The sequence below is a fragment of the Symphalangus syndactylus genome, chromosome 1 (genome assembly GCF_028878055.3).
Source record: "Symphalangus syndactylus isolate Jambi chromosome 1, NHGRI_mSymSyn1-v2.1_pri, whole genome shotgun sequence".
Lineage (NCBI taxonomy): Eukaryota > Metazoa > Chordata > Mammalia > Primates > Hylobatidae > Symphalangus > Symphalangus syndactylus.
The window spans coordinates 148,281,173-148,293,267 of record NC_072423.2 but is presented as its reverse complement, the minus strand read 5'-3'; positions in this window follow the sequence as shown (position 1 = coordinate 148,293,267).

Genomic DNA, 12,095 nt, shown 5'->3' with positions numbered 1-12,095 from the left:
AATTTAGCTTTAAAATTATATACTTAACAGATGTATAGTGGGTTTTACAGTTTTCTCAATGGGTGAAATCAGAAGGAAAGTGTCAACGTCAGAACACTTCACTCCCCACCCCATCCCGGATGCAAGGCACAGAAGATAATCCCCATGCAAGTGCACGTGTGTGCTAGGAAAAGCAGCAGAAGCTTGGGATACCAGAAATCTTGGGAGCCACTGACTCCGAGAAGGAGTGACTTGCAAAGCCAAGAACCAGATCCATATGCTTCTTTCTGCATTCCTCCATACACACCTGTGTTTGCATTCCTCCAGGTAACTGTCCTATACATCCATCCAGATCTTTGTCACACTGCAGCCCACTCAGGTACCATCTTCAAAGAAATGCCCCTGATCCCACAGCTCCGTGCTGATCTTCTCCTCCTTCACCATACGCCCTTTGCATTTAGGGTATTTTACAGCACTACTCGTTTTACACCTTTACAATTTAGCAATTAAAAGACCATTCTGCATCATCCACAATTTTTCCCTTATGTCTCTACCAATTTTTTGTTAAGAGGGATAGTTGACGAAGGCCATTCCAGCTCCAGTCACTTTTCTATCTAGCACAGTCCTCCCTCCAGATCCCTGGGTTCCACCTCTGTAGCTTCAAGCAATATTTGAAAAAAGGAGATTGTGTCTGTGCTAACATGTACAGACATTTTCTCTTGTCATTACTCCCTAAACAATAGAGTATAACAACTATTTACACTGTGTGATGTATTATAAGGAACCTGAAGATGATTGAATATATAAAGGAGGATGTGTGTCAGTAATATGCAAATGCTATGCATCATTTTTACATCAGGGACTTGAGCATCCATGGATTTGGTATCCCAGGGCGTCCTGGAACCAACCCCCCATGGATATTGAGGGACCACAGTATTTTTATCCTCCATGTCACCCCATCCCTGACCTCCGGAAACAGTCATTTGCCATTTTAAAGGACCTACTGTAAATGAGCAACAGAAGAGCTCTCCCGCCCACCACTGACTCCCTGCCTGTCTTCAGCGTTGTGGGGAGGAAGAGTCCTGGCCCTGGCTGATGGAACTCAGCTCCTGGGATCAGCTGGCAATGGAGGGTCATGTCCCAGCTTCATTGACTTCCTGCATCGTAAGTCTCCTCTTAGGAGATAACCTCTCCTCTCAGGCCCTTAGGTCCAAGTCCCCTCTCTCAGCCTTCTCTGAGACTTCAAGTGTGAATAATATGTTTTTATTTATTTGCTAGATTTTTGTTTGAATACTGATGAAAACTAATCATGTGGGCTTGGTCCTCGGGGTTAATCGTCCAAGTGTAAAAACGAAAACCACCAGTGAATGTTATCTGACCATCAGTTACAAGTTTTTCTTTCTCTTGCAAAGAAACAGCTCATAATAACTGAAAATGAAGGGCATGGTAAGCTGAGATAGAGATATCCCTTCCTTGCCAACATCCCACCCCTGAAAAATCAGGGTAGGCAGGCCTCTGTTAGAGCTCTTTTGCTCCAGAAGAGAACTCACAGCCATTTTGCCGTGAACCCCACCCATCTTTGAGAGGCCAGGGCCCTCAGAGGGTTTACCCAGGGAGGCTGCTGCATTGAGGGGAGGGTGGGAACAGCCCCACTAGCCAGCAGCTGTTTGCAGCTGTGACCCCCAGACGCTGCCCAGGAGTGGAAGAAACCTGACTTGGAATAGCCCCGGATGTGGCGCTGAGCCTGAGCACTGGCCTGCCTGCCTGAGAAACTTGGCGAAGATTCCTGTGTCCATGCTTGGCATGGAGTGAGTGGAGCTGCTACTTTCAAACTGCATAGGGGGGCCACTTCCACAGGCCTGGTTCTTGCTACATGGGAGATCACTGTCCCCACCCCAGAGGCAACTAAAATTTCTCATTAAAAGAAATGTAGTTGGACCCCAAATTTCCATGAAATAAGATGACTCCAGGAGGTGATTGCTAGGGTGTCTAACTCATCCCTATAACTCCTTTGTTTAGCAAAGGAAGGAACTTCAGTGTGATGGATAAAGTGACCCGCACACCTCACAGAGGAAGAACTCTCCTGCTTCAGGGGGTAAAAACTGTTCTGAAGCAACCCTCACCCACGCCATCTTGTGAGCTCTCGGCCCTCAAAAGAAGCAATCTGTGAAGAACTAGAGTTTTTCACTACCATATCATCTTAAGACTCAAAATATGTAACCACCCCGAGAAAGGAACAGAAAACACAGGAACAGAAAGAGCTTGTTTCCCTATCGTTTTAAAAACTTCAATTTTAAAAACTGCCATTTCTTTGCATTTTTTGTTCAACAATTTCTGAACAATTCCTATAGCCAAGGGACTTTCCAGGTGCTGTTGGAGATTTTATGAGAAAAAAATTCAGTGTCTGATCTTGGAGAATTTAAAACTGGCAGGACAGATAAGATGGACACGGTTCTCTCTTTCTAGAATATTATTCCACTCCTCAGTTGGCCTGACTCTCTTTCTAGAATATTATTCCACTCCTCAGTTGGCCTGACTTAATCATGCTTCCATCTCAGCTTCGATGTGCCTTTCCGAGGTAAGCCTTTGGGGCCCCGGCCCCTAATATAGAAGAGACACTAAGTTATTTTCCTGCTCTGTGGTCCCAGAGTTATGTGAATTTGCTTTTGAAATTCATCACACACATTTATTTATTTATTTATTTAAGCATATTTCTCTGCCAGAGTATACCTGTCACCATGGCAGGGATTTCTCTGCCTCTTTCACTGTAGTACCCACAGTACCTGGCATAGTGCTGGTGCTGTTAGGGGTGCCCGGTAAACTTGGGTGAATGAATTTTTACCTGGCTCTGAAAGAGGGTGCTCAGAAGTAGCAGTGAACACTGGGACCCCAGGGAAGGAAGACAGTTATCATAAAGGAGGTGCACAAGGCTGGACCTCACAAGATGAAATCTCAGTAGGGCAGGGAATATGGACAATGAGAAGAAGCGAAGCTTAGAGTAAATTAAGTAAATTGATGATGATGAGAATGATAGTACCATTTATCATGTAGTCACTTTATGCCAGGAACTCTCACATTCGTAGCATCGTTTATTTGTTACACCAACCATGAGGGGTAGGTACCACTGAGCCCCATCTATTGATATGAAAACCAGGGTTCATAGAGGTTAAGTTCCTTGCCACGGTCCTATGGATGGAAAGTAAAGATATTGGGCTTTACATTTGGACTTAGACCTAGAGTTGTTCAAACCCTAGTTCTGCTCACTCCACAGAAATGTGGGATTTTTGAGGGCAGCACAAGTAGAGGAAAGTGGAGAGGCGGATTGCAGTTTGATTCTTAGGGGCCAAGAATGCCACCGGGGGATTTAGACTTCAACCTAATCACACGTATTTATTTCTTCAAATGCTAGACAGCCTTTGAACGTTTTTGAGCACATGCTTTGGAAAAATTCCTCTGGAAAAGAGAGAAGGTGAGGAAGGGGAGGGCAGGGTCTGACATTTGAGGGGTCTGCAGCATGAATTTGAGAGACACAGTAGGGAGCTGGGACAGCAGATCTAGAAATGAAACTAGGACACGTCCAGACCTCAAGTGGAATTAACTAGAATCTGGTTAGACAGCCAGAAAGAACAAAGAGAAAAAATACCTCCCAAGTTCCCACCTGGCTGCCCAGGAGGCTATAATGTGCTTAACAAATAAAGCATGCCCTTTAACAAACAGAGGAGGCAGGGAGGTGTCTGCAGGGAGGCCTACAGACAAAACCTGGAACAAGGCTGCCCTCTTCTGGAGAATAAAAGCCAGATGCTGAATCAAAGTCCTCATCTGCCCAGGACAGTTTATTATTATTATTATTATTATTATTATTATTATTATTATTATTATTATTTTCAGAGACAGGGTCTTGCTGTGTTGCCCAGGCTGGCGTGCAATGATGCAATCATAGCTCACTGTAACCTCGATCTCCCGGGCTCAAGCGATCCTCCTGCCTCAGCCTCCTGAGTAGCTGGGATTACATGTGTGTGCCACTATACTCAGCTATTTTGTTTGTTTGTACAGAGGAGGTCTCACTATGTCGCCCAGGCTGGTCTCAAATGCCTGGCTTCAAGAGATCCCCCCAACCTGGCCTCCCAAAGTGCTGGGATTACAGGTGTGAGCCATCACACCCGGCCATCAGCACGTTTAAATATATATATCCTTATATATATTTAAACATATATAAGGATATATGTTTAAATATATATAAGATATATATTTAAGTATATATCTTATATATATACACATACATCCATACAGAACCGACTGATGCTGAATTGATACTAACTAGTCAACTAACAAACAACCGGTAACTAACAGCTTGGTAACCAGGTAGGAATTCGGACAAATCTGGTTGTTTGGGGAGAACAAGGGTCTGTCAAACATGTTGTTACATCTTCTAATGCATCCTATTTCAGACTCAGAAGCAGTTTATATTTTACACGGTCTCTCTCTCTGTAATTCCTTCAGACTTATCAAGCACAGGAGAAAAGCTAGGTAAAAAGTAGATAATAAAACACTCAAGAATATCTCAAATAAAAAAAGTGTTATAATATCAAATGTTGTTGCAGATGTGGAACAAGATGTGGAAAAACTTGAAACTCCACTAATAGGAGATACCGCAAAGCCAGACAGCAAGGACACAGAGAGGGAGACAGAGCTGAGCTAAAAGTCCAATGTAAGAGTACGCCAGGACCCAGCAATTCTACTGCCAGTGTAGACCAGATAAAAAGAGTTCTATGTTACCAAAGTTATGTACATGTATGTTCCTAGCAGTACTTTTCATTATAGCCCAAACCTGCAAATCATCGAATTATCCATCAATAGTAGAATGGAAAAGAGTATTTATATAAGTGTATTCACATAATTTAATGTAATAGAGCTATGGGAATTTACTGCTACCCTGAACAGCAAAAGTAAATCTCAAAGCATAACTTAAGTGAAAGAAGCCAAACCAAAAATCACATATATCATTCCATTCACAAATTTCAAAAACTGGCAAAATTTTTGTATGGCAATGGAAGGCAGAATAACAGCTCCTCAGGATATGGGCGGGGTAATGTTCTGCTCCCAAATCTAGTTGTGGATACAGGGGTGGGTCACTGGATACATGGGTGTGTCACTGTGTCAATTCGGGAGTACACACTTTGATATGTGAGCTTTTGTGTTTGTATATGTATTTTTTTTTTTTTTAAGAGACGGGGTCTTGCTCTGTCTCCCAGGCTGTAATGCAGCCCAGAACTCCTAGGCTCAAAGGATTCTCCTACCAAAGCCTTATGAGTAGCTGAAGTAGCTGGAACTATAGGTGTACACCACAACACCTGGTGGTATATTCAACTTTAAATAAGTGAATGGGCTGGGTGCAGTAGCTCACACCTGTAATCCCAGGACTTTGAAAGGCTGACGCTGGAGGATTGCTTGAGGTGAAGAGTTCAACACCAGTCTGAACTCTTTTTAGAGACTCCATCTCTAAAATATTTTTTTTAATAAAACGTACTTAAAATTTAGCAAAGAATTCACTTGTAAGGGCTAAGTTGAAAAGACAGGAGTAAAAGACTAATAGACAATTTAGAATATACGGATATATATCGTTTGGTACTTTAATACATATTATTGTTTTTTAATTATTTAATAGTCCATGAAAAGATTAAATTCCATGAAGATGAGAACTACACCTCATTCATCTTTATAGCCTCTGGATGCCCAGTGTACATGATAAAGTAGTTATTCGGAAAATATATATTTAAAAAAATTTTGAACATTCTGTTTATAGCAAAGTTGTCTAAACTAAATATAGTGATTGAATAAGTAAATTTCTGCAATAAAAAATTAGACAATAAAGACAAAAGGCATTTCTGGGCTTATATTGGACAAAATACGAGCAAGAATAGAGGCAAATTACGCTGTTTCTGTTACCTTAGGGTGAAAAGAGTTTGCTTGGATTTATCCAAAATCTTTTTTCTCATCCAAATATGAAAATATTATGAGGTAAATTTTCAGCAATGACATTGTATTAGTCCATTTTCATGCTGCTGATAGAGGCATACCCAAGACATGACCATTTACAAAAAAAAAAAAAAGACGTTTAATGGCCTCACAGTTCTACATGCCTGTGGAGGCCTCACAATCATGGTGGAAGGTGAAAGGCATGTCTCACATGGCAGCAGACAAGAGAAGAGAATGAGAAACAAGCAAAAGGGGTTTCCCCTTATAAAACCATCAGATCTTGTGAGACTTATTCACTACCATGAGAACAGAATGGGGGAAACCACTCTAGGATTCAATTATCTCCCACTGGGTCCCTCCCACAACATGAAGGAATTATCGGAGCTACCATTCAAGGTGAGATTTGGGTGAGGCCACAGTTAAACCATATCAGACATATTATCTATTGCAACATAACAAATTACATCCCAAATTTAGGGTTTAAAACCACATACATTTTTTTTTCTTCACAGTTTCTGAGACTTAGGGATCTGGAAGTACCTTAGTGGGGGTTTCTGGCTCAGGATCTCACAAGATGTTGGCTGGGGCTGCAGTCATCTGAAGGCTTGACTGGGCCTGGAAGACCCACTCTTCAAAAGGCTCACCCACATGGCTGTCGGCTGGAGGCCTACTCACAACTCTCCCTAGAGCAGATCATCCAAGAGTAACAGCAAGCTGGAAGACACCATCACTTTTATGACCTAGTCTCTGACATCACACACGATCACTTCTACATTCTATTCACTACAAGGGAGTCACTAAGACCAGCCCAAATTCAGGTGGAGGGGAATTAGGTACCATCTTTTGAAAGGAATGTCAAATAATTTGTGGACGTATTTTAAATCATCACAGTCCACCATCTGGCCACAAATTGTTTCTATTTCTCCCATATGTGAAATACTCTCATTCCTCTCAACTCCTCCCAAAAGTCTCAAACTTGTATGAGATGTCCAGGTTTGAAGTCCAGGATGTAATTAGTTAAATGAGATCCCAATACAGAGAAGTCTTCTTAGGTGTAGTTCTGTAGTTCTTTTTTTTTTAATTGAGACAGAGTGTCACTCTGTTGCCCAGGCTGGAGTACAGTGGTGCAATCTCAGCTTACTTGTAGCCTTGACCCCTGGACTCAAGCAATCCTCCTGCTTCAGCCTCCTAAGTAGCCTCCCAAGTAGGCACACACCACAATGGCTGGCTAATTTTTAAAGTTTTTTTTTTTGTGGTGATGGGGTTTCACATGTTTCCCAGGCTGTTCTCAAACTTTTGGGCTCAAGCAATCATCCTGCCTCGGCCTATCAAAGTGTTGGGATTATAGGCATAAGCCACCGTGCCTGACTAGGTGTAGTTCTTTAAGAATAGATCTTCAAGTAGAGTTCCTCTCTGTCTAAAGTCTTGTAGACTAAAGAGACAAGTTATCTGCAATGTCTATCAACTATGTATCACTGTGTAACTAACTACCCCCAAAACTCTGTGGTTTAAAACAACATTTATCTCAGTTTCCGCGGGTCAGGAATTTGGTGGTTTTGCTGGATGAGTCTGACTCAGTGTCATTTCACAATGTTGGAGTCAATGTGGGATGCAGTCATCTGAAGGCCTGATTGGGGCTGGAGGACCTGCTTCTAAAAATCCCTCACCAGCATGTTTGTTGGCTGGTGGCCTCTGATCCTTACCATGTGGACCTCTCCCTGGATTGCTTCAATCTTCTCAGAACACACAGTTGGTTTCCTCCAGAGGAAGTCATCCAAGAAGAAGCCAGCAACACAGAAGCCATGATGTACTTATGACCTAACTTTGTGACATGCCATCACCTCTGCTGTGTTCTGTTGGTTAATCAGAACAACCCTGATATGATACAACAGAGGACTAGCCAAGAGCATCAATCCAGGAATTTAGGGCTCACAGGCACCGTCTTGGAGACAAGCTGGCACACTCGTAAAGCTAGAAGCTGAACCCAGGAGCACCATCAGAAGCTGTAGATTCTGGTGATGTCTCAAACAGTCTTCCTGTGATCTTGATACAGTAACAAAATTTCTGGGTACCCTGAAAATGGAAATAATAAGTTTCTACCAGATGAATGATTAGTTGATGATGATCACTTTGAAGTAAGATGAGCCTGGCCATGTAAATCCAGCAACGTGTTCTTGGAAAAAATCACTGCCCTTCTGTAGGCTTTGGTTTCCTCAGCTTCAAAAGGTGTATAATAATAGCTACTTTGGGCCGGGCGCAGTGGCTCACGCCTGCATCCCAGCACTTTGGGAGGCCGAGGTGGGCAGATCACAAGGTCACGAGTCCTAGACCAGTCTGGCCAATATGGTGAAACCCCATCTCTACTAAAAATACAAAAATTTGCCAGGCGTGATGGTGTGCACCTGTAGACCCAGCTACTCAGGAGGCTGAGGCAGAAGAATCACTTGAACCCAGGAGGCACAAGTTGCCATGAGCTGAGATTGTGCCACTGCGCTCCGGCCTGGGCGACAGAGTGAGTCTCCATCTCAAAAATGATAATAATGATAATAGCTGCTTTGGTCAGTTCTTACAGGGATTCAAGATTACATATGTAAGATACCTAGCAATTATTAAGCAATTGATAAATGGTAACTATTTTAAAGCATATTGCATATTGGCTGGACGTGGTGGCTCATGCCTATAACCCCAGCACTTTGGGAGGCTGAGATGGGCGGATCACGAGGTCAGGAGATGGAGACCATCCTGGCTAACATGGTGAAACCCCATCTCTACTAAAAGTACAAAAAATTAGCCGGGCATAGTGGCATGCACCTGTAGTCCCAGCTACTCAGGAGGCTGAGGCAGGAGAGTGGTGTGAACCCAGGAGGCAGAGCTTGCAGTGAGCCGAGATAGTGCCACTGCACTCCAGCCTGGGAGACAGTGCAAGATTCCGTCTCAAAAAAAAAAAAAAAAAAAAGACTATTGCATATTTTGTGATATTGCATGGTAACCATCTAAGTTGATAGATGTATTTCAGTTTTGGGAAAGAAATATTTAAATTAGTAAAAAGGTAAACCTTTCTCATTTAATAACTGATATACCATATTTCATAAAACTAAGAAAATAGAAAAAAACATCCATTGCCCTACAACTCTAATGCAATGTCATCACTGTCTTTCCTTCCAGCCTTCTTTTCCATGCATTTCCCATAACTGAAGTCAGAGTGTACATAAAAGTTTGCTTTTTGCTTCTCTTTATATCTTAATATAGAAACGTCTTAGAAAGTTTGACACAGACACTTGCCCCAGTGTGTCATGCTCAGAGCAATGACCCACGGATCCTAATGAGAGGTGAGCATTGGAGAATGAAGGGAAATTCCATAGGTTAGTAAGGCTACATCAGGATTAGCTGAAGTTCTGACAGCAGATCTCATGGATAGAATCAAAGGCTAACTAGGGGAAACAGTAGGAGTCACTAAGAGATTCCAGAAGTTGAGTAGGGATGAAAGTTGCTTAACTACTCTCTGACTCAGTTCATCTTCTACATATCAAAGATGTTACATGCCCCAACCTTTATAGGGCTGCTGGGAGGATTCATCAAGTTTCTGCATGTAAAGTTCCAGGCACAAAGTAAAGATGTTGCTATCAAAATGGTAAGATGCGGCTGGGCGCGGTGGCTCATGCCTGTAATCCCAGCACTTTAGGAGGCCGAGGTGGGTGGATCACGAGGTCAGCACTTCAAGATAAGCTTGGCCAAGATGGTGAAACCCCATCTCTACTAAAAAGACAAAATTAGCCGGGCGTGGTGGTGGGCGCTACTCGGGAGGCTGGGGCAGGAGGGTTGCTTGAGCCCGGGAGGCAGAGGTTGTGGTGAGCTGAGATCATACCACTGCACTCCAGCCTGGGCGACCGAGCGAAACTCCATCTCAAAAAACAAAACAAAAAAATGGTAAGATGCAATGCATCCTGGTCTAGGTTTTTCCCAAGTGTTTAGCAGCCTCGGAATTCCCTATAGACTTCTGAAACGTACAATTTTTGTCCTAAAATTTTGATGACTAATATCTATGCTATAGGAAAGCCTGCCTGGATATCAAGTTAGTATGGGTTTGATCATTTATTTCAACCATTGGAAACAAACCCCAATGCCTCCAGGAGCCAGGTGGGTGACCTAAGGGTGGGATGGCAGGAGGGGTGTACCAACTAGAGAGCACAAGCCCTCCTCAAAAGAGAAGCTGTTACTGAGTTCGTTATTGCCCTATGTAAGTGTGGACCAGGGCTGCTGTTTGACATCTACAGCACATTATTTCAACATTCATCAGGTTTAATGTACTATGCCACATAAGCGAGGTGATGCTACTAGGATATTTTTTGGAAATTTACACACACAGAATTCTGCTAAAATAGTTAGGTCAAAGGATTCCTAGCTCTGGGAGAAGGGTTACATTTTCTGCCTTATCTCCAGCTATCGGGGTTATTTGAATTATTTAACCTTGACCTGTTGTATTAGTCCATTCTCACACTACTAATGAAGACATATCTGAGACTGGGTAATTTATAAAGGAAAAAGGTTTAATTGACTCACAGTTCTGCATGGCTGGGGAGGCCTCAGGAAACTTACAATTATGGTGGAAGGGGAAGCAAACACATCCTTCTTCACATGGCAGCAGCAAGGAGAAGAACGAAAGCTGAGAGAACAGGAAAGCCCCTTATAAAAACCATCAGATCTCGTGAGAACTCACTTTCATGAGAATAGCATGGGGCTAACCACCCCTATGATTCAATTACCTCCCACCAGTTCCCTCCCGACTCACATGGGGATTATGAGAACTACAATTCAAGATGAGATTTGGGTGGGGACACAGCCAAACCCTACCACCTGAATTTAATTTACATAATAAAATACATTTAATTTATAAATTATGTTAAAAGTACACATTGAAACATGAAAGGTTTCAAGAAGTCCTACACTAGAGCAAAGAAACCCATTTAACTGTATTCAGTCCCTTGTTTGTCATAATATTTCACTCAAAATCTTTATTTTCCATATAAAATGTATGAATGCCTTACAGAGCACTCTTTGGGAAAGGATGCCCAACTTTTAAAAGGAAGACCCAAAGAAACCGGTCAACAGAAACAGAGTGCTGCTGTGGTGTCATGCCCGAGACACCTGCCAATAGTCCTCTGCCACTCGCCATCCTTGCATCAGCATCTGGGACATGGTAATTACACTCGAAGGCCTGTCACTCCACCTCTCCTCATTCCTCAGCTCACGGAAAACAGATCTGTGAAATACCAGCTCTGCTCTCGGCAATATTTGTTTCCCCCTGGCTCCCTGGAAAACGCATTTTTAAAACTGTTCCTACAATTGCAGTATGGCAGCAGCTTTATCAGTATGTGACGATACAGCAATGATGTGGCTTGCATACTTGACATTTTGTATTGTTGGAAAGTGGCAAATTACTCTGAGCTGTAAATGCACTGTAAATGGTGTTGTGCTGAATTATAAAGACAATTAGCATATTTCTTCCTTGTTTCTCGTTTATCTTTTCATTTGTAAACATGGAAAGCAGAGTGCGATAAGCTTTACACTCCTTATCTGTAAAATGAGCTCAGTGATACTTATCTTGCAGAGTTTTGTAAGCCAGAATTTTAAAAATGTTAAACTACCTAAGATAATATAACAAACATAGCAGCATCCAATAAATGACAATTCTTAGTATTACTTCCACACCTCCTGTTAACATTAAACTCTTGGAGGATGGAAGAAAGCATGGATGTGAAGCACATGCAATCACTAGAGGAAATCAGAATACTGCAATGTTTGAGGTTCTTTGAAAGTTTTTAAAGCGTTGTAAGGGTCCTTAGACATGATCTTTTACAGAAGAGAACAAGATGAAATGAGATTGATAAAAATTAATCAATTTGCCCATGTTTTGCACAGGAGCATAAATTACCAGCAGACAACATCTGCATTCCATACTAAGAACACAAACATCTCACTACCGAGTTACAAACTGAACATGCCTCATGCCTAAAGTGCACACACCTATCAATCTTCACTTTGCATGGTCCCAAAGATTCTGTAACTTTCACAAATTTGCATGTTTAATAACAAATTTGAACTTTTGGGCTACTGAGTCATCTGCTGCAAATGTCACCAGT